The sequence below is a fragment of the Pleurodeles waltl genome, chromosome 7, assembly GCF_031143425.1.
Source record: "Pleurodeles waltl isolate 20211129_DDA chromosome 7, aPleWal1.hap1.20221129, whole genome shotgun sequence".
In the NCBI taxonomy this organism is placed as follows: domain Eukaryota; kingdom Metazoa; phylum Chordata; class Amphibia; order Caudata; family Salamandridae; genus Pleurodeles; species Pleurodeles waltl.
This window is the reverse complement of record NC_090446.1, coordinates 1,436,576,798-1,436,597,909: the sequence shown is the minus strand read 5'-3', so window position 1 is coordinate 1,436,597,909 and position 21,112 is coordinate 1,436,576,798.

The following is a 21,112-nucleotide window of genomic DNA, read 5'->3' as shown; positions in this document are numbered from 1 at the left end:
CATGTGGGGTGTAGTGTGAATGGAAATGTGTGCGTGTCTGTCTGTGTGTATGTCTGTATGGATGTGTGCGTGTATGTCTGAATGAGGGTGTGCGTGTATGACTGTGTGTGTGTCTGTTGACATGTTTGTTCGTGTGTGTGCGGGAATGTGTGTTGGTGGTGTCTGCATGTGTGTCGGGTGTGTGTCTGTGTTGTGATGTCGGGGTAGGGGTGGGGAGGGGGGTCCTGCCACCTTTGGGTGGTGACAGGGGGGTGGGGGTGTTGGGGATGGACTCGGGGAAGGGGGTGTGGGGTGGCGGAGACCCCTATCAGTTCCAGGGAAGGAATTCCCTGGCACTGATAGTGCTTACCGCCATGGATTTCATGGCGGTTCCAAACCCGTGAACTCAATGGCGTTAAGCCGGGTCATGATACCGCCGGTGGTCTTGTGACGGCCGACGGGATGGAGACCCAAGTCTCCAGCCCAGCAGTAGTCTCCGCCATGGCGGTCTGATCGGAGAAGTGGCGGATGACATAATTCCAAATTTTTTACCGCCAGCCTGTACTTCTCCGTCAACCGCCAGGGTCGTAATGACCCCCAAAGACTCTTACTTGGGGATCCTTTCTTGGATCATCAGCTGTTTTATTATAAAAGCACTACTTCGACCCATGTACGTGCGAGGGAGATTCCAGCCAGATGACCACGACTGAATGGTGATTGCTGAGTGCTTCTCTGCAGCTGCTTATGTAGAATATAGGATTCTTGCTCAGGTATGAGAGATGATGTCTTCCCAGGGGGAACCTGAAGGGCAGATTTAGAGCTTAATATGCTGTACTCTAACATAGCGTAGGTAGGAACTATCCTTCACAATCCTAGTGACACAATGGTAGCGTTATTTTTGTATTTTACTCTCCTTGTCACAATTTTTATCTTGTTGTGCTTCATCGTCCTGGTCATTGCAACACATGCTTTATTATCTAAGATGCATTTACTTCAATAAAACCTTATTGAACTATACTCTGCCTCTGATTGCCCTTGCATATGTCAGACTAATGTAACTGAGAGAAACAGATGAGATGTGAGTGACCACAATTTCCCTGAGGAGTCATTTTTGTCATGCGCCTGGTTGCCCAATCATCCCTGCTCCTGGGTGGAGATGAGGCACTGCTAGTTAGCTGGAACAAAACCCAGATTAAGATGACAGGTGTCACATGGTGCAGGTTCAGACCCAGTCTCCCGCAGTACAGGGGATTCTGCTGCCCAAATCCAGTGGTCTCATTAGGATAATGGTTCTGGCCAAGAGTCCACTTGGCTCCACCAGCCTGCCCCTGTGCCCCTGAACCTTCCGACTGCTGCCTGGACAGCAGTTTGAGGCCCTCCTCCACCCTCATCCATGGTGCCGAGTGGTAGGTTTCTCCAGTTACCGGGTACGTGTTCCTTTTGTGTTTATGTAATTTTTGTATGCCGTATTTGCCATTTATGTACTTTGTATTCTGTTCATGACGCTTTTTCTTCTGGCTTCTTTAATCCTCCTGTTTTCCTCTGTTATCCTCTGCAGTGCGCATTTCTGCCCCCTGGCCGCCCCCGTTCTGAGCTCTCCTGCCTGTTTTCACTCCACCGGCTCTGGCCGGTCTCTGGCTCCTCTGCCGCTGCCTCCCCTGCGGCCCTGCCCCCCGCCCACACCCATTGGCTCCCTTTGTCCTCCCACAACTGCTACACCCTCCCACCCCACCCTCTTAATGGCGGCCGATGCGCGGAGCCCTGTGTGACTCCCTGACCTGGTTCTGGCCAGGAGTCCACTTGGCTCCACCAGCCTGCCCCCGTGCCCCTGAACGTCCCGACTGTCGCCTGGACAGCAGTTCGAGGCCCTCCTCCACCCGCAGGCACCCGCCTGCGCATCATCACTGGTGCTGAGTGGTAGGCTTCTCCGGTTACCGGGTAAGTGTTCCTTTTGTGTTTATGTAATTTTTGCATGCCGGATTTGCCATTTATGTACTTTGTATTCTGTTTATGACGCTGTTAGAAATGGGGTCTTTGGTTGACAGTCAGGTTACCCCCTGTTCAAGCAAGGACCCTCACTCTAGTTAGGATAAAAGAGAATCACCCTCAGCTAACCCCTGCTTACCCCCTTGGTAGCTTGGCAGAGCAGTAGGCTTAACCTCAGAGTGCTGGGCGTAAAGTATTTGTACCAACACACACAGCAACTTAATGAAAACACTACAAAATGACACAACACCAGTTTAGAAAAATAGGAAATATTTATCTAGACAAAACAAGACCAAAACGACAAAAATCCAACATACACAAGTCAAGTTATGATTTTTAAAAGGTTTAAAATAAAAAGAGTCTTTAGGTAGTTGTAACAACACACTAGCGCTGCTAGCGTGTAAATGTACCTGGTTTGCGGCAAAAATAACCCCGCACGGGCGGTGTGCGTCAAAAAATAACCCGGCACGGGTATATGCGTCGAAAACAGCTCGGCTCGGCGAGGCGCGTCGAAAAAGCCAGCCACGCGACGGTCCGAAGTCCCGCGGCGCTGGTTGCGATCTCTCAGCCTTCGTCAGCGATGCTGCGCGTCGTTTCTCCTGCTCCGGGCGTCGATTCTCCGGTCGCGTTTCCAGCGGCGTCGTTTCTCAGCTGCGGAGCCGGCGTCGCGTCGTTTTCTCAGCCGCGATCGGATTCGCGTCGATCTTTTCTCCGCACGGTGCGCGGTGCGTGTATTTTTGTCCTTAGGCTGCCAGCCTCTCCTTTCAGGGTCCCAGGAACTGGAAGGGCACCACAGAGCAGAGTAGGGGTCTCTCCAGAGACTCCAGGTGCTGGCAGGAAGAAGTCTTTGCTATCCCTGAGACTTCAATAACAGGAGGCAAGCTCTACATCAAGCCCTTGGAGATTTCTTCTTCAAGATGGAAGGCACACAAAGTCCAGTCTTTGCCCTCTTACTCTGGCAGAAGCAGCACTGCAGGAAAGCTCCACAAAGCACAGTCACAGGCAGGGCAGCACTTGTTCCTCAGCGATCAGCTCTTCTCCAGGCAGAGGTTCCCCTTGATTCCAGAAGTGTTTCTGAAGTTTGTAAGTTTGGGTGCCCTTCTTATACCCATTTTAGTCTTTGAAGTCACCTTCCTTCAAAGGGGACTCACACCTTCTTGTGAAATCCTGCCTTGCCCAGGCAAGGCATCAGACACACACCAGGGGGCTGGAGACAGCATTGTCAGAGGCAGGCACAGTCCTTTCAGATGAGAGTGACCACTCCACCCCTCCCTCCTAGCAGAGATGGCTAATCAGGAATGCAGATCACACCCCAGCTCCCTTTGTGTCACTGTCTGGTGTGAGGTGAAAAACAACCCAACTGTCAACTGACCCAGACAGGGAATCCACAAACAAGGCAGAGTCACAGAATGGTTTAAGCAAGAAAATGCTCACTTTCTAAAAGTGGCATTTCCAAACTCACAATCTTAAAATCAACTTTACTAAAAGATGTATTTTTAAATTGTGAGTTCAGGGATCCCAAACTCCACATGTCCATCTACTCTCTAGGGGAATCTACACTTTAATCATATTTAAAGGTAGCCCCCATATTATCCTATGAGAGAGAGACAGACCTTGCAACAGTGAAAACGAAATTGGCAGTATTTCACTGTCAGGACATATAAACCACATTACTATATGTCCTACCTTATCCATACACTGCACCCTGCCCTTGGGGCTACCTAGGGCATACCTTAGGGGTGCCTTACATGTAAGAAAAGGGAAGGTTTAGGCCTGGCAAGTGGGTACACTTGCCAAGTCGAATTTACAGTGTAAAAATACACACACAGACACTGCAGTGGCAGGTCTGAGACATGATTACAGAGCTACTTATGTGGGTGGCACAACCAGTGCTGCAGGCCCACTAGTAGCATTTGATTTACAGGCCCTGGCACCTCTAGTGCACCTTACTAGGGACTTACTAGTAAATCAAATATGCCAATCATGGATAAACCACTTACATACAATTTAAACAGGAGAGCATATGCACTTTAGCACTGGTTAGCAGTGGTAAAGTGCTCAGAGTTGAAAAGCCAACAGCAACATGTCAGAAAAATATAGGAGGCAGGAGGTAAAAAAGTCTGGGGATGACCCTGCAAAAGCAAAAGTCCAACACGACCCCCTACCAGCCTAAAGCCAGGGGAGAACAATCAATACCTTGATGTACTTCCCTGATTGGGGCGATAGAACAGGGACCCAGGCCCACAACAGCAGGGGCATGCTCCAGTTCTACGCCTTCCTGACTCCAGTTGGATCCCTCTGTCCATACTCTCAGGGCCCACTAAGCTAACCCATGGGGAACCTTTCTCCACATTTACAGACACCATCTGTGCAACACCTAACTTTACTTTGCTCACAGATGTATTGCAATGGGCAGATAGTACCACCAGGGCCAGCACAATGGTGTTGCCCACTCCACCCCTGGGGTGTGACTCTCGTCCTTCCCCCCCCAGGGGCAACTCTGTCCACCAGGACAGCAAGCCACAGTGGCCCCAGACAACTGTCAGGGATGAGAGCCCGACCTCAGGCCTCTCTAACCACTGTGACTGTGGAGAGTGGGGGGTGGTAGCCCCAGGTGCCTGGCACCCTTTGACCACTCTCTCTTCCACCAGGTCAGGGATGACAACCTGACCCTGGTCCTCCCCTCTGGGGCTCTGTACCCTCCCTGCAGAAGCGGCACCCCCAGAGTCAAAAACTGTCAGGGTGCTTGTAGAAGCAGTCCTGCACAATTCTTCCATCAGTGCAGGGATGTTAACCTGCAACTGATCCTCCAACCTGGGGTCTGTACCTTCAGGTTGGACCAGGGCCAGGGGTGAGGCTTCCCTCCCCCTGCCCTCTCCTCTGGGGTCCTGAACCACCCAACTAGGAGTGGCCCCCCCAGAAGACAACATGGTAGGGGCACTGTTAGCAGTAGCCCCTTCCTCCAGGTCAGGGGGGACACCCTTAACCTGGCCTCCCAATCCAGGGTCTGTACCCACAGACTGGATTACTGCCTGGCAACCCAGGACTTCCTGGGGGGCATACCTACCCCCTACCAGGTCAGAGTTTACCCCCTGAACCTGATCATTCAACCCAGAGTCACCACCCTGCGGTTGAACCATTGCCTGGCACACCAGGACTTCCAGGGGAGCACACCTACCCCCTACCAGATCAGAGCTTACCCCCTGAATCTGGCAATCCAACCCAGAGTCACTACCCTGCGGTTGAACCACTGCCTGGCGCACCAGGACTTCCTTGGGAGCACACGTACTCCCCATCAGGTCAGAGTTTACCCCCTGAACCTGATCATCCAACCCAGAGTCACCATCCTGCGGTTGAATCATTGCCTGGCGCACCAGGACTTCCTGGGGGGCACACCTACCCCCCACAAGGGAAACACTTTCCCCAAGGGCCATACAAGAGTCTGGCTGGCGCAGGTCTCCTGACCTCTGCCCATCTGACAGAGTCTGGATTCCCCCCAGCCCAGAAATGGTCTCACCAAGGTCATTCCTGGGGGGCTCTGCACTCAGAGCTGACCCCTGACCCTCCAGGTTCTCCACTGGGGTCCGCAACCCCCTCTCAACCCTCTGTCTGGACTTCTGCAACCCCTCACTAGGAGTGGTACTGCCAGACACCAGAACTGGTGGGACGCTGGCTACAGCCGCCCCCCCAAGTTCTCCTGACACTGTGGGGTCTCCCTCAACAGATGGCCCTATGGTACAGGCTAGGCTCCCCTCCTGGGGTTCCCGCAGGGAACCCTCCAGGACCTGGGACCGGATCTCGGGCACCTTGGGCCTCAACCCATCCCCATTCCCTCTCCTCTGAGACTGGACATGGGGTCCCTCACCCATCCCACTACACTGGGACCTACCTGGGACACTACAATCCTTCCCTACCTCACCTGGTTGGGAACTACCTAGACCACTCCTCTCAGGAGCACCCCCGAATGCCTCTTCAGACTCTCTGGTACTCACCCAGAAGTCTGCCTCCATTGTAAGCTCCCTGGGGTCAGAGAACTCACACTCCACCTGGTGTTGGCATAGCTCTGGAAAATAAGGACTAGACATATGCTCTCCAGCAACTACATCACTCAGCCCCTCACATGAATTAACCAAAGTACCCTTCACCCAACCATCCAGTGACTCTGCTTTGAAAAAGCACCCCACATCACCCTCCTGAGACTGGTGAGACAGTACCTGACTGTCCCTGACACTCAACCCACACTCTTCTGGGATGTCTTCACACTCCATAACCAGGACTTCTACCTGGGGGGAACCCCTCTCCCTGTCACTCTCAACTAGAGTCAGTAGAGTGTCCCTCCCACCAGTAGGAATATGACTCCCCATGCCAGTTCCCCAATCCACCTCAGGGACCCTGTGCATCACTGGAGCTACCTCATACCCCTGAACCTCCTGGCGTGTGTTAACTCCCTCCTTCAAGTAGGGCACCACCTCTCTGGGCATGTGTACTTCTGCAGCATCACTGGATATACAATTGTTGCTGCCACCATTCCAGCTGGACTCAGCCCTCATGACTTCCAGCTCTTTCAATTTAAGCTCGTAAGCATAAATCATTTTTTTAATCTCTAAGTCCCTCCTCCTTTCTGCCAGGGCTAAGGCTCTCTTCTCCTCGGCCCTCTTAAACTCTTCCAGACTCCGGATTCGAGCTAGGAGCCTATCATCTCTTTCTGTTCCCTCCTCAGGGCCACTGCCCTCCTCTTTGGAGTAATCCTCCTCCTCAGAGTAGTTATCCTCCTCAGACTCATTTGGTGGTGTTGCCTGACAACGTTTCAATTCATCCTGAAACAGGGCTGACTCAAGATCCTCCCTTCTGGATTCCTTGTTCACAGCCAGTCCCCTTTCCATGCAGAATGCTTTAAGCTGCCACTTTTTATACATAGATAGGTGCCAGAAATTGACTTCCATTTCTGCAAAGGCTTCACAACCAAAAAACAAAGTCCAAAAATATTATCAATACTTCCAGGAGGACATCAGAGAACAAAAAGCAGAATCACAAGACAAGTAGTATGTGGTCACGTAGTGGTCTGAGATCAAAACAGTAGTGTACACTTAATTACTGTATGTCAAGTACAAATACAAGTCCAAATCCCGACCGCTGGTCACCAATGTTAGAAATGGGGTCTTTGGTTGACAGTCAGGTTACCCCCTGTTCAAGCAAGGACCCTCACTCTAGTTAGGATAAAAGAGAATCACCCTCAGCTAACCCCTGCTTACCCCCTTGGTAGCTTGGCAGAGCAGTAGGCTTAACCTCAGAGTGCTGGGCGTAAAGTATTTGTACCAACACACACAGCAACTTAATGAAAACACTACAAAATGACACAACACCAGTTTAGAAAAATAGGAAATATTTATCTAGACAAAACAAGACCAAAACGACAAAAATCCAACATACACAAGTCAAGTTATGATTTTTAAAAGGTTTAAAATAAAAAGAGTCTTTAGGTAGTTGTAACAACACACTAGCGCTGCTAGCGTGTAAATGTACCTGGTTTGCGGCAAAAATAACCCCGCACGGGCGGTGTGCGTCAAAAAATAACCCGGCACGGGTATATGCGTCGAAAACAGCTCGGCTCGGCGAGGCGCGTCGAAAAAGCCAGCCACGCGACGGTCCGAAGTCCCGCGGCGCTGGTTGCGATCTCTCAGCCTTCGTCAGCGATGCTGCGCGTCGTTTCTCCTGCTCCGGGCGTCGATTCTCCGGTCGCGTTTCCAGCGGCGTCGTTTCTCAGCTGCGGAGCCGGCGTCGCGTCGTTTTCTCAGCCGCGATCGGATTCGCGTCGATCTTTTCTCCGCACGGTGCGCGGTGCGTGTATTTTTGTCCTTAGGCTGCCAGCCTCTCCTTTCAGGGTCCCAGGAACTGGAAGGGCACCACAGAGCAGAGTAGGGGTCTCTCCAGAGACTCCAGGTGCTGGCAGGAAGAAGTCTTTGCTATCCCTGAGACTTCAATAACAGGAGGCAAGCTCTACATCAAGCCCTTGGAGATTTCTTCTTCAAGATGGAAGGCACACAAAGTCCAGTCTTTGCCCTCTTACTCTGGCAGAAGCAGCACTGCAGGAAAGCTCCACAAAGCACAGTCACAGGCAGGGCAGCACTTGTTCCTCAGCGATCAGCTCTTCTCCAGGCAGAGGTTCCCCTTGATTCCAGAAGTGTTTCTGAAGTTTGTAAGTTTGGGTGCCCTTCTTATACCCATTTTAGTCTTTGAAGTCACCTTCCTTCAAAGGGGACTCACACCTTCTTGTGAAATCCTGCCTTGCCCAGGCAAGGCATCAGACACACACCAGGGGGCTGGAGACAGCATTGTCAGAGGCAGGCACAGTCCTTTCAGATGAGAGTGACCACTCCACCCCTCCCTCCTAGCAGAGATGGCTAATCAGGAATGCAGATCACACCCCAGCTCCCTTTGTGTCACTGTCTGGTGTGAGGTGAAAAACAACCCAACTGTCAACTGACCCAGACAGGGAATCCACAAACAAGGCAGAGTCACAGAATGGTTTAAGCAAGAAAATGCTCACTTTCTAAAAGTGGCATTTCCAAACTCACAATCTTAAAATCAACTTTACTAAAAGATGTATTTTTAAATTGTGAGTTCAGGGATCCCAAACTCCACATGTCCATCTACTCTCTAGGGGAATCTACACTTTAATCATATTTAAAGGTAGCCCCCATATTATCCTATGAGAGAGAGACAGACCTTGCAACAGTGAAAACGAAATTGGCAGTATTTCACTGTCAGGACATATAAACCACATTACTATATGTCCTACCTTATCCATACACTGCACCCTGCCCTTGGGGCTACCTAGGGCATACCTTAGGGGTGCCTTACATGTAAGAAAAGGGAAGGTTTAGGCCTGGCAAGTGGGTACACTTGCCAAGTCGAATTTACAGTGTAAAAATACACACACAGACACTGCAGTGGCAGGTCTGAGACATGATTACAGAGCTACTTATGTGGGTGGCACAACCAGTGCTGCAGGCCCACTAGTAGCATTTGATTTACAGGCCCTGGCACCTCTAGTGCACCTTACTAGGGACTTACTAGTAAATCAAATATGCCAATCATGGATAAACCACTTACATACAATTTAAACAGGAGAGCATATGCACTTTAGCACTGGTTAGCAGTGGTAAAGTGCTCAGAGTTGAAAAGCCAACAGCAACATGTCAGAAAAATATAGGAGGCAGGAGGTAAAAAAGTCTGGGGATGACCCTGCAAAAGCAAAAGTCCAACAGACGCTTTTTCTTCTGGTTTTTTTAATCCTCCTGTTTTCCTCTGTTATCCTCTGCAGTGTGCTTTTCTGCCCCTGCCCCACTTCGTTCTGAGCTTTCCTGCCCATTTTCACTCCACTGGCTCCGGCCGGTCTCTGGCTCCCCTGCCGCTGCCTCCCCTGCAGCCCCGCCCCCCACGCACACCCATTGGCCCCCTCCCAGCTGCTCCACCCTCCCACCCCACCCTCTTACTGCCGGCCGCTGCACGGATGCACCGCTTGCATGCCAGGCAAGCCCGTCTGCGCCCAAACCAACCCCACACACACACACAAGGACCCTTCACCTGCTATGCCGGCCGTTTTTCATGCTCCACCTCTCACACCTCCAACACCCACATGCCCCACACCACTCCCGGGACCCCCCACACCAAACACCACAACCTCAACACAACAGAGTCATGCACAACCCCACAGGACATTTGGAGCAACCCATCAACACCCCCACATCCTGCAAACCCGGACAATTAGGTACCCCCTTGATTAGAATAGGAGAGGGCAGGAGAGGGGTGTGTTTAGGATTTTTAGCCACACTAGTGGGTGGGCTCAGACAGATGAAACCTCCAAAAATCACTTTCAGCCATGATGGGTTTTTGAGGAATGTTGCTCCCTGGGATTTAGTTTTGCCACACTTCCTAGGAAGTGGTCATCATAGGGGAAAGGATCCTGCACCTGATTTGAGAACCAGGACCCCACTGTTTTTTACCCAGGAGCAAGGATAAAACTGGCAGACCTGCACCCACACCTCAGATCCCCAACAGATTCCAACAAGGAAGAACTATAGGAGAAGAAGGGTTGCCCTGCTGGACCCCTGGTCTGCACCTGGACCCTGCACTCTGCTCAGCTGCCCATTGAGCTTCACCACAAGAAGGACTTTGCCTGGCTTCAGCTGGTTCAAGGAGGGACTCCCCGTTTGCTGCAGGTGCAAAATTGCTAACCAGAGTCCCCTGCACCAACTCCTGAAGAAACCAACCAGCTGACCACTGTCCAGTGGCCAAAAAGGAGTTCGCATCAGGTGCATTCTGTGAGTTGTAGTCCACACCCTCAAGGAGCATCTCAGAGCTTCTGGAACATTGGGATGAGCTGTGGACCCCAAAAGAACCTTAAAAGAACATCTGGAAGAAGATCCAGAAGTTTGGACAACTTTGGAGAACTTGGAATAATTATTCCACAAGACAGGCTCTATCAGTTACTTTATTTCTCCAGTGGATGGTTCCTTTTTCTCCAGACAGTCCGCAGCTAGTATTGCAGGGGTCTTGTCTAGGATTTCCCTACCTGGGATGGAAGCCTGCAATCATGGATCCTAGCTATGGAGCTCAAGTAATTCTCACTAGCACTGTTGTGTCTGTCCTACATCTAGTCAATAAGAATCCTGGCATACTGGTCATGGTTTCTATCCAGTATCCATCCTAGTTTTGCAGACAGAGATGCAAATTCCAGAGATCCATCTTTGGAGTGGGATTCAGGAAGCTCCTAATATTTTATTTTCTACCCTCACTTGGTCAGTTTAAAGTATTTGCCACATATCTGCTTTGCAAATATTCTCAAAGAACTAGGGTGTCTCCATGTCCTAAGGAAGGCCCATTTGATGATATAAGAGCACACTGAATTCTGGGACACATTGTTGAGTTGGTATTGCTCCAAACTATTTGAATGGAATAGCGAACTCTTGAAATCAATCCAGCACCAATGAGATTACACTTATCAGTGGAATGACTATTGAGAAAATTAACAAATTGATTTTTTTTTTCATATGCTGCCTATAGCTCTCCCACCTAGTGGTTGATGCCGGATATGTGCTGTTGTCATGCACAGTTCCTGTTGTTGCTGGAGGAGGATGAGGAGGTCATGGTTCCTTGCTTCAACTCCCAAGCTCCCCAGCTTCTTAGCTCCTGGCCCGAGATAGGGTAAAGGCCTCCTGAGATCCTTTGACTCTGAGCTCTGACTCTGTATCAGCTTTGGTCAAAGTGGTGAGGAGCTCTTGGCTCTTTGCTGCCGCTTATATGTTTGCCCTCAGGGCCCATGGCCTCCGTCACGGCTGAGGTCTGCAGTTCACCCCTGTCACTGCTGCAAGGCCTACTTAGCGTGGCGATCCCCCACAGAGGGTGAAGTAACGGTCTAACCACATTGTCTACACAGCCTTACATTCCACATGTCGACTTCATGTGTTGGCTACACGACCGGACTAGAAGCATGCATTTGGGTGTGGTGGGTGGCGTATTTTTCCAGTTTATAACAACCATTGCCCTAAGTTGCCCTAACTTGAGGTAGGTAGGTAAGTGAGAGGACACAGGCATAACCACCCACTGTGCGGAATGGCAGCCGGCGTTAGGCCAGAGCAGCTTGCATGCAGTGATGTGGCCGGTGCCAACCTGCTCCCTCACAGGCTTTTACTTTGTAACCTTGCAGTGGCTACCCCATACCAGCAATGTAACACTTGGCAACCTTCTATAAACAGCAGTCAGGAGCCTGACGACAGCTCTTACCCTCAAGTCTTTTTCTAAAGTACCACATTTTTCATCTACTCTTGACAGGGCTCTCTAACCCTTTGCTCACTGTCTTTACATCAGGGTTCTACAGCAAGCTTGACAACTTAAATAAACTGATTCTTTGAGTGCAATCTACCGCCAACCTTGTTCAGTGAGTTTGTTCTTGCTTCACACATCATAGGCAGCTTGTCCTCACTTTCAACCTTTCTCAACAATCTATTATCAGAAAACATGGGGTTCACAGTAGGTCCCAGACAGCGTAAACTAACTGAAAGTGTAACTCCTCTACAAGTTCTGGAAGTTAATAGCATCCAATCCCAAGATGTGCACATTATGTCCATTGGCTCTAGCCCTGAACTTGTAAGCTCTCAGCTGACTAGTAACATAACCACCATATGGGCTTGCAAAGGCCTCGACTGCCACCCAACTGATGTGCACACACAGCCAACAAGTTTAAGTGCTGAGCAGACAGGCACATTATTTCTGCCTCCCACAGCAGTAAATTCCACCACAACAATACAGCCAGACCCTTGAAATACTGCTTCAGATGGAACTCAGCCACCCCATCCACTTAGCAAGCGGAAAAGAAAGTGACTCCAGAAGTAACAAAACAAGACAAATAGCAACCTCTCCTCTGCTCCCAACCTATTCCCATTGCCGCAAGTAAAAGAGCAAGGCCCATCTCACCTACGGACCAAAAAAGCAGACAGTGCACACCTCGTGTTCATCCTAAACAGGTGGTCCGGTGTCTGCTGCGAACTTTTGTAATCTTTTGAAGCTGCTGTTTGGTCATTAGTGAATAGAGAAATAAACTCAGTAGACTTGGTTTCGCAAACTGGAATGGGCATCTTTTCTCTCCAGGCAATTCATGGCAAGTGGGGATGCAGACTGGACATCAGACGAGAGCCCTCCTAGCCCTTGTGCACTGCTAGTGACTCTTGGATGTGAATGATCTTTGGGTTACTGACTTGAGCCAATCGGCCTTTAAATTGAGCATTAAAAAATGTGTTCCCTTTTAGTTCTATCACTCTGATTGGTCTGCCCTAGCTAAGCGTAAGCTTGCCTGGGTGCTTACCAGCCAGCATCTACTTCAGCTTGCCTTGCCTGCACATACTCCAGCCATCTGAAGGCAGCCTTTATCACTCTCAGGCTTGGAGAGTGGCTGTTCCTAAAACACCTCACAGAAGGAACAACCTGCATGGGCATGCCACAGTAACACCCATTGCATTTTGACAGTGCCCCAGATTTATGACTTTTCGTAAACCTGAGGCAGCGCCAAAATCTAATGCCACCCAATACTTTTATTCCTCCTTGTTTTTTGCTTTTTCTATGTTTGCCGCATTCTGCAGCACGCGTAGAAAGAGCAAAATGCCAGAAATTATTGTTTATGTGCAGGAAGGTGTTCCTTCCTGCACATAAACAATCTTTCAAAATGATGCTTTGGCACATCTGTGTGTGCTGCAGTCTGCAGCACACACAGAAGTGCCAAATCGCTATTAGTGATTGTTTATGTGCAGGTAGGGACACCTTCCCTCACATAAACAATCAAACCCCTCAACACAGACATCCTTGCACGATGCTGCAAGGATGCCTGCGTTGGCAGCTAAATATATCGCCAGTGCAGGGTAAAATGCAGGGCTGCACCGTATACTAATAAATACGGCGCATCCCCGCGTTTCCAAAGTGATGCAGCGCGACACTGTCAATTTTGGCGCAGGGCTGCGCCACTTTTTAGTACATCTGGCCTTGATTTCTGCATTAGCACTTTTCATTAGCACAACGTTGTAACCTTTGTTTGTTTAGTATTATGATTTACAAGTTTTTATTGTGTATATGTGTTTTGAATAATTGTAATGATTTTAATTACCTGCATACAATTAAGAAATAAACATCTACTATGAAAATATTATGTTCTCATGGTTTCTGCCTGCATTCAATTTATGCATTAGCGCTTTTCACACTGTGCAAGGAGCACCTTCCGTTTTTATGTTTTTGAGTACGTGGTGAATTAAACTACCACAAAAAATATATCATCTGAAAGAGTAACTTTATTTTGGAATTCTTTTTGTGTGCTTGACAAACAATTGTATTTACCAAAATATATTTTGGGTCATCAGAATACCTTACAATACAAGAAATTTACTTTGAGTTAACTCTGACAGAACCAATATCTATTTTATGTACTCCTCTTCAGAGAGGCCAAAGAAAGAATGGACATTTATAGTAAAATGTGCTCCTGGTTCTGGAGAGCCCTGGAACTAAACAGGCACAGGAAATGCTCTTATTTTTGTAGGTTATTCATACATAGAGATATTCGGTGTATACAAGTGCTATATAACTATCTATTTTTATTATTATTAAAGATGGGGTGCAATACAAACGCCGCACAAGATGGCCACAGCTTCATAACACTCCCATGTGGCCCCGGTGAAACCTCTGCAGCACGGCTTTTCACGACACTGGCTGCTCTCCCCTTACCTGCCATCAGTGGCCGGAAGGAGTTCACCACATTTCAAGATTTGTTGTATCTCTTTTGCTTGCAGGGTCAGCTTATTTTTCCTTATGCTATGCTGCACACGTCAGCTGCCATTTGGACCTTCCTGCCCTTCTAAGGGAAACACAATGCTGCGCCACAGAGGGTAACAAGACAGTACTTTCCTACATTTGTGACTTTGATGTTGCAGTGATTTCGTAGGAAAAATGAGACTTTTTGCTTTCCTTATGGTTAAATCCTTTCTCATTGGACATTTCCTGTAGCAGTTTAATCTTTCACTGTAGTGCTTCCTTCACTTAATTAACATTATGCTCTGACTGACTTATTTTTTTACACTACTACACGAGTCCTTCTTTCACCCTCTTGGTTTATTAAATTTCACGGCAGGAGACGCATTCCCTGTTGGGTATTTTTAGGAACGTATGACTCCTTACCTCTATGTTTGAGTATTTATTTAAGTGTAGGACAACACTCCCTGCTAGTCCTCCCTGCTCAGCAACTATCTGCTTTCTGTCCCAGGAATCCACAATTTGGAATCCTGTGAAGAGGAATCTGTTGCTAAGATATCCTTGGCCTCAGGTTCCGTAGATACAACACATCTCCTCTTTTTGTAGAACAATTATGCTTATAACTAAAATAACATGGAATAAATTTAACAGTAATATTATTTCATGTTTATACAATATTCATTTTTATATATATATATATATATATATATATATATATATATATATATATATATATATATATGTTTCAATTGCAAATGTAATCCTTCTGCCACATAGGTTTAGTCTTGATCCGTTCCATTCTGTTTGTATTTTTTACATGGATATTGGATCTTTCTTCAATACCCTTCTTATACTCCATATCATTACACAATGTTATCTTACGAACATTCCATTTCTTACCAACGTTGAGCCATACATTCATACTGACTATTTTCTTGATTTGTTTTGGCTTGGACCATTTTGATAAACTACATCTTTGACTATGCAATTGAAAAGGTCTTACCCAATCACCACATTTGAACCTTTGTGCTTTGTTCCTTAGTCTGTCATTATGACTGTTCACATATTTATCTTGATATCTTCTTACTCTCAGCTCAATATCTTCCCTTTTTTTATGTATGATTTGTTCATCCATGCAGGGGTCAACATGGTGCTTGCTAATCTACTCTCTAACAAACTAGTAACTGAGTGGGGTTGTTAGAAATGGGGACTTTGGTTGGCAGTCAGGTCACCCCATGTCCAAACAAGGAGCCTCACTCTAGTCAGAGTAAGTCACACACAATCCAAATTATCCTGTGCCCACCCTCTGGTAGCTTGGCACTGAGCAGTCAGGCTTAACTTAGAAGGCAATGTATAAAGTATTTGTGCAATAACGCATGCAATTACACAGTAGAACACTACAAAAGTACACCACACAGTGTTTAGAAAAATATGTAATATTTATCTGATAAAATGCAGGTCAAAACGATTAAGATGCAATAGGTATATGTTGAGATATCACTGTAAAAGTGATATAAATTGTCTTTAGTCTTTTAAAAGCAATATATGTCTCATTCAAGCACAAAGTACCTGGTTTGGGTTCAAAATCTCCACAAAGAGCTGCAGAGGAGGAGATGAATGGAAAACAGGGAGGTGTGTGCTGATTTCTTGGGCCACACATGGCGATGCGTCATTTAGTTTTGACGCAGGGATGGCTGTGCTTTGTTTTCCGGCGCTCGGTCGTGGATCCTCTTCGGGTTGTGGGGTTTTCGGACGCCCCGGGGACAATGCGTGGATTTCTGGCGCTGACAGGATGAAATCACAGGGGCTGTGTCGATCCGGTGGGCGTTGCGTGGAAATTTCTACTGCACGGCAGGCGCTGCGTTGATTCCTCCCTGGAAGTCGGGCTGCGTTGTTCCGGCTCGGCTGTGCGTCAATCCAGTGGGCCGTGTGCCGAGGCAAGCTCTATCCAAGCCCTTGGAGAGCACTTCTCACCACAGCCAGAGAGCATCAAGGCAGCAGGGCATCAGCAAGGCAGCAGTCCTTCACAGAAAGCAGTCAGGTGAGCCCTTTGGGCAGCCAGGCAGTTCTTCTTGGGACAATACAGGTTCTGGTTCAGGTTCTCTTCCCCAGGAAGTGTCTTGTCAGGTAGAGTGTCTACCTCAGAAGTGTCTAAATTGGTATGGTCAGAGACCCTACCTAAATACCCAAATGTGCCTTCGAAGTGGGGGAGACTTCAAAGAGTGGCTTAGAAGTGCACAAGGTCCCCTTTCAGTTCCATCCTGTCTGCTAGGGTCCCAGTAGTGGGTGTGGCAGTCCTTTGTGTGAGGGCAGGCTACTGTTCTTTGGCATGTAAGTGGTAACGCCTCCCTTTATGATAATCTATTACACATCAGGACTCGTTTCAGGCCAATGAATCTTTTGACCCAGTTGAGAGACACCTTAGGACGAGATAGCTAATCGATATGTCAATCAATACGTCAATAATGTCATCAATATTTATCACAACAATACATTTCACTTTAGTCAAAGTCACTAATCAATTCAAAACACTACCATGACCTGCAGTCATGAATAACCACACCAGTTTAGTAGAATTTTTATGAGTTTTATTCCCTATTGGTTACAATTCTAAAAGTAGATGCGTTAATCTCAAAACCAAGAAACATAATAGCATAGTCACAATATGGCAACTTTGATAAGATTTCACTAAGGCGAGAATCACAAACATCAAAACATAACACGGCGTGAACATAGATCAGTTTAGCAGAGTGACAATAATACGTCAGTTCAACAAAGCATAGTTTCAGTTGTTTGTCTATTTGCGTCAGTTTAGTGAACACCTGTCCTAACCACTGATTGGCATTAGCATGTTGGGCTTCATGCAAAACAATTTAGAACACCACTTTGGAAAACATCTATCTATGGTCTCTGTCAAAAGTAAGCAGTTGGTACCTAGAAAGGAAAAGCAAACAGACAAATCACAAATGCATTGTCATAATTACCCTCCAATGTTTAGATCAGCGCACAGGCTCAGTCTTCGTCTTCAGAACATCAGTCAAATCGCCATCAGTCAGAACTCAGCTCTGGGGCAAAATGGGCACTTCCCTCATAAGGAGGTAAAGTGTAAAATGGGAAAATCTAAGGACGAGGATGGTTTTAAGCAAACTAATAAGTCACCAAACAGAGTGACAAAGTTTCTGGATAAAATCAATAGCATTCCCAAACCCACCTAAAGGGCCCCCCGTGTCATGGGTTTTTATCCCTTTTTCGTTGTACATTCCCTCAAAATTTCATTGGTTTTTGGGTATACCCCACTATCTTTATGTCATTAATCTTTCATCCCATATTATTTTACAGACATTTTATTGGTCCTCATAATTGACATCTTCGGAGGTGGCACGTCCAGTATGATTTCATCCTTCTGTAACTCTTTGCACATCTTTTGGTCAGTAACTTCATTGTCTTCACCGGTTTGAATGACCTTTTCCCTTACATTAATCTACACTGTTTCATTTTGTTTTAATATTTTCTACCAGCAATGCAGAATTCATGGGAAAGGGTCTAGTATGGTTACATTTCAGCTTCTAGTTTGAAGAAAAACAAGAGGTCATGTCCTTTTGCGAGTCAGCACACTGCAAGATAGGAAAAATACATTTAATATGAGAGCCAAGCAGCTAAGCTTCGGCTCATGCTAACTTAAGGCCTACAAATATTTCAGCACAAATTCAATAACGCAATTATTAATACTTATTATAAAACGTATTCAGTACAATATTTTATAATCATTTTAGTCACCATTATTAGTCCAAGTATACATTGGCGGTCACTCCCCGTGGTCACAATTCAAGTGCACGTTTAAGCAAATATTCACTACATCTGTTTCTATGCAGCATTATCACACATTAATTCATAAACATTGCATGTTAATATAGATTCTATAAGCTACGCTCTCTCATAAGTGTCAAGCCCTCCACCCTCCCAGCCCAGGAAGACCCATTCAAAATGCAGATGCATGCAAGTGAGGCTTGTATCCTGTGTTTGTGGTTGTCTGAGTGAATGCAAAAGGGAGCTGTCAACTAAACCTAGCCAGATGTGGATTGGAAGGCACAGAAGGATTTAAGTGTAGAGAAATGCTCAGTTTCTAAAAGTAGCATTTCTAAAATAGTAATATAAAATCCATCTTCAACATTAAGCAGGATTTTGTATCTCCATTCTGGCCATACCAAATATGACCTGGCTACTCCTTTCAGATCAGGATCTACCACTCAAACAGTATATGAGGTTAGCCCTAATGTTAGCCTATGAACGGAGCAGGCTTCACAGCAGTGCAAAAATGAATTCAGGAGTTTTACACTACCAGGACATGTAAACTACACAGGTACATGTCAGGTCTTTTGCCTACACAGCACCCTGCCCTATGGGTTACCTAGGGCCTACCTTAGGGGGAACATATATGTAGGAAAAGGTGAGTTTTAGGCTTGGCAAGTACCCTTAAATGCCAAGTTGAATTGGCAGTGAAACTGCACACACAAGCTTTGCAATGGCAGGCCTGGGACATGGTTAAGGAGCTACTTAAGTGGGTGGCACAATCAGTGCTGCAGGCCCACTAGTAGCATTTAATCTACAGACCCTGGGCACATATAGTGCACTTTACTAGGGACTTATAAGTAAATTAAATAATCCAATTGGGTATGAACCAATGTCACCATGTTTTAAGGAGAGAACATATGCACTTTAGCACTGATTAGCAGTAGTAAAGTGCGAAAAGTCCTAAAAGCAGCAAAAATGAGGTCAGAAGAAGAGAAAGAGGAAGGCAAAAAGTTTGGGGGTGACCCTGCAGAAAGGCCATTGCCAACAGGGGTGTATTATGATAACTCCAGACAATTTCCTTCACAGCTTTCTTGCATTCACTCCCCAGCTCCTCAGCTAATTGCACACACTCCTTCAACACATGATTGAACGTCTCAACAAGAACATTCTCTCTAGAATTATATACTGCAATGGTCTGCTGTTCCACTCCTGTCTCTTTTAAGTACCTTTTGAACTCCTCAACAATAAATTGTGGCCCATTATTTGTACCTAAACATTCTGGATAGTCTTCCCTCCCAAAAGCCTCTTCACAAAAATGTATGTTACCTGCTTTTATTTCCCTCATAAAAGCTACCTCTGGCCATTCAGAACAATAATCCAATAATACAATTGCACATTTATTTTAATTCCCACTGACAGCAAATGGTCCACAAATGTCTATTGCTACTCTCTACCAAGGTTTTTCTGGCAATCTTGTAGATGATGTGGGGGATTCTTCTGACTTAAGTGATTTATCACTGTACACGCATGCCATACAATTACGGACACATCTCTCTATCTCTTTTTTCATCCCAGGCCACCAAAAATCTATTTTGGCCCTTCTTTTCATACTGACATGCCAATGTGACCCTTATGTAGCAACTCCAGCAACCTGCTCTTAAAACTTACATTGACTACTAACCTTACTCCTCTTCTTAATATTCCATCTGTTCATGACAACTCAGGCCATATAATTTTGTAATTTCTAAGCTCCCTTTTTAAATTCTCTGTCCTAATGTTTGTGTTAGACAAACATCCACATACTTCTCTCATTATGTCATTTTCCCTCATGGCTTGCCTCCATCATCTACATCAATGGCACATCCACACGATTCATTTATAGTGGCTACTAACCACTCTTCACCATCCTGCATGTCATCATCATCTGACTTTTGTAAAGGAAGCCAAGATAAACAGTCTGCATTTCTGTTCTTGTTACCTTGAACATATGTTAGCTCAAAATCATGTTCTTGTAACTGGTACAAGCACTTGGCTATCCTCGGAGTAGCTTTCCTAGTGCCTTTGTGGTGAACCTTTTTTTAGGAACCGGAATCCAATTTACTTGAGTTACAATACTTTTATTAGCCAAGAGCAACAACCACTGACATGTCCTTCATTCTCAACAACTGCCTGTTCTCTGCTCCTGAGATTCCACAGTCTAGAATCCAGTAGAGAAAGCATCCAGTTGTTAAGATACAACGCATCTCCCTTCTTTACAAAAAAACAACTATATTACATTACAACATAAAATATTGAACTCAATGAAACAACAAAAAAAAAGGATTTTTTTTCTACTATTTTTAGAATTACCTCTTCATGTACATACATAGTCATTGTGCCAAACCGGTTTCCCTTTGATTCGACTTTTTGTATTTTGCACAGCTTTTGACTTCAGCTTAACATTTCCGTCAGGTACAATTTTATCCTCATCATAACCCTCATTTTTCATACACTATAGCTCATTACACATCCTGATTTTCCTAATGTTCCTCCTTTTGTTGTCGTCCAACCATACACTATTTCCAATCACCATCTTCACTTTTTTTTGGTTTAGACCACTTTCACCTCCAGACTTTTGTCCACAAATAAAAGATGTTCTCACCCAATCTCCCACGTTGAATTTGTTAATCTTATGTTTCAACTTATCGTTATGCCTGTGTGAATATTTCTCTTGATAAACTTTTATTCTTTTGTTCCAAATTCTCTAAGTTTCGTTTCTTGCTGACTAACCTAACCTATTTCTCCATGCAGGAGTCAAGGTGGTACTAGCATGTCTTACTTTAAGCAAACAAAAAGGAGTTTCTTCCATGGCTGAATGTGGCGTATTATGATAATTCCACAACATATCCTTGACGGCCAATCTGCAGTCATCACCACGCTCAGCATTCAACTGTACATACTCTTTTATGACACAATTAAATCTCTCAACAAGACCATTTTCCCTTGGATGATATACAGCGGTTCTAAAGTGTGATATCCACCTTTTTTTTAAATACTTCTGAAATTCCTTCGCCACAAATTGTGG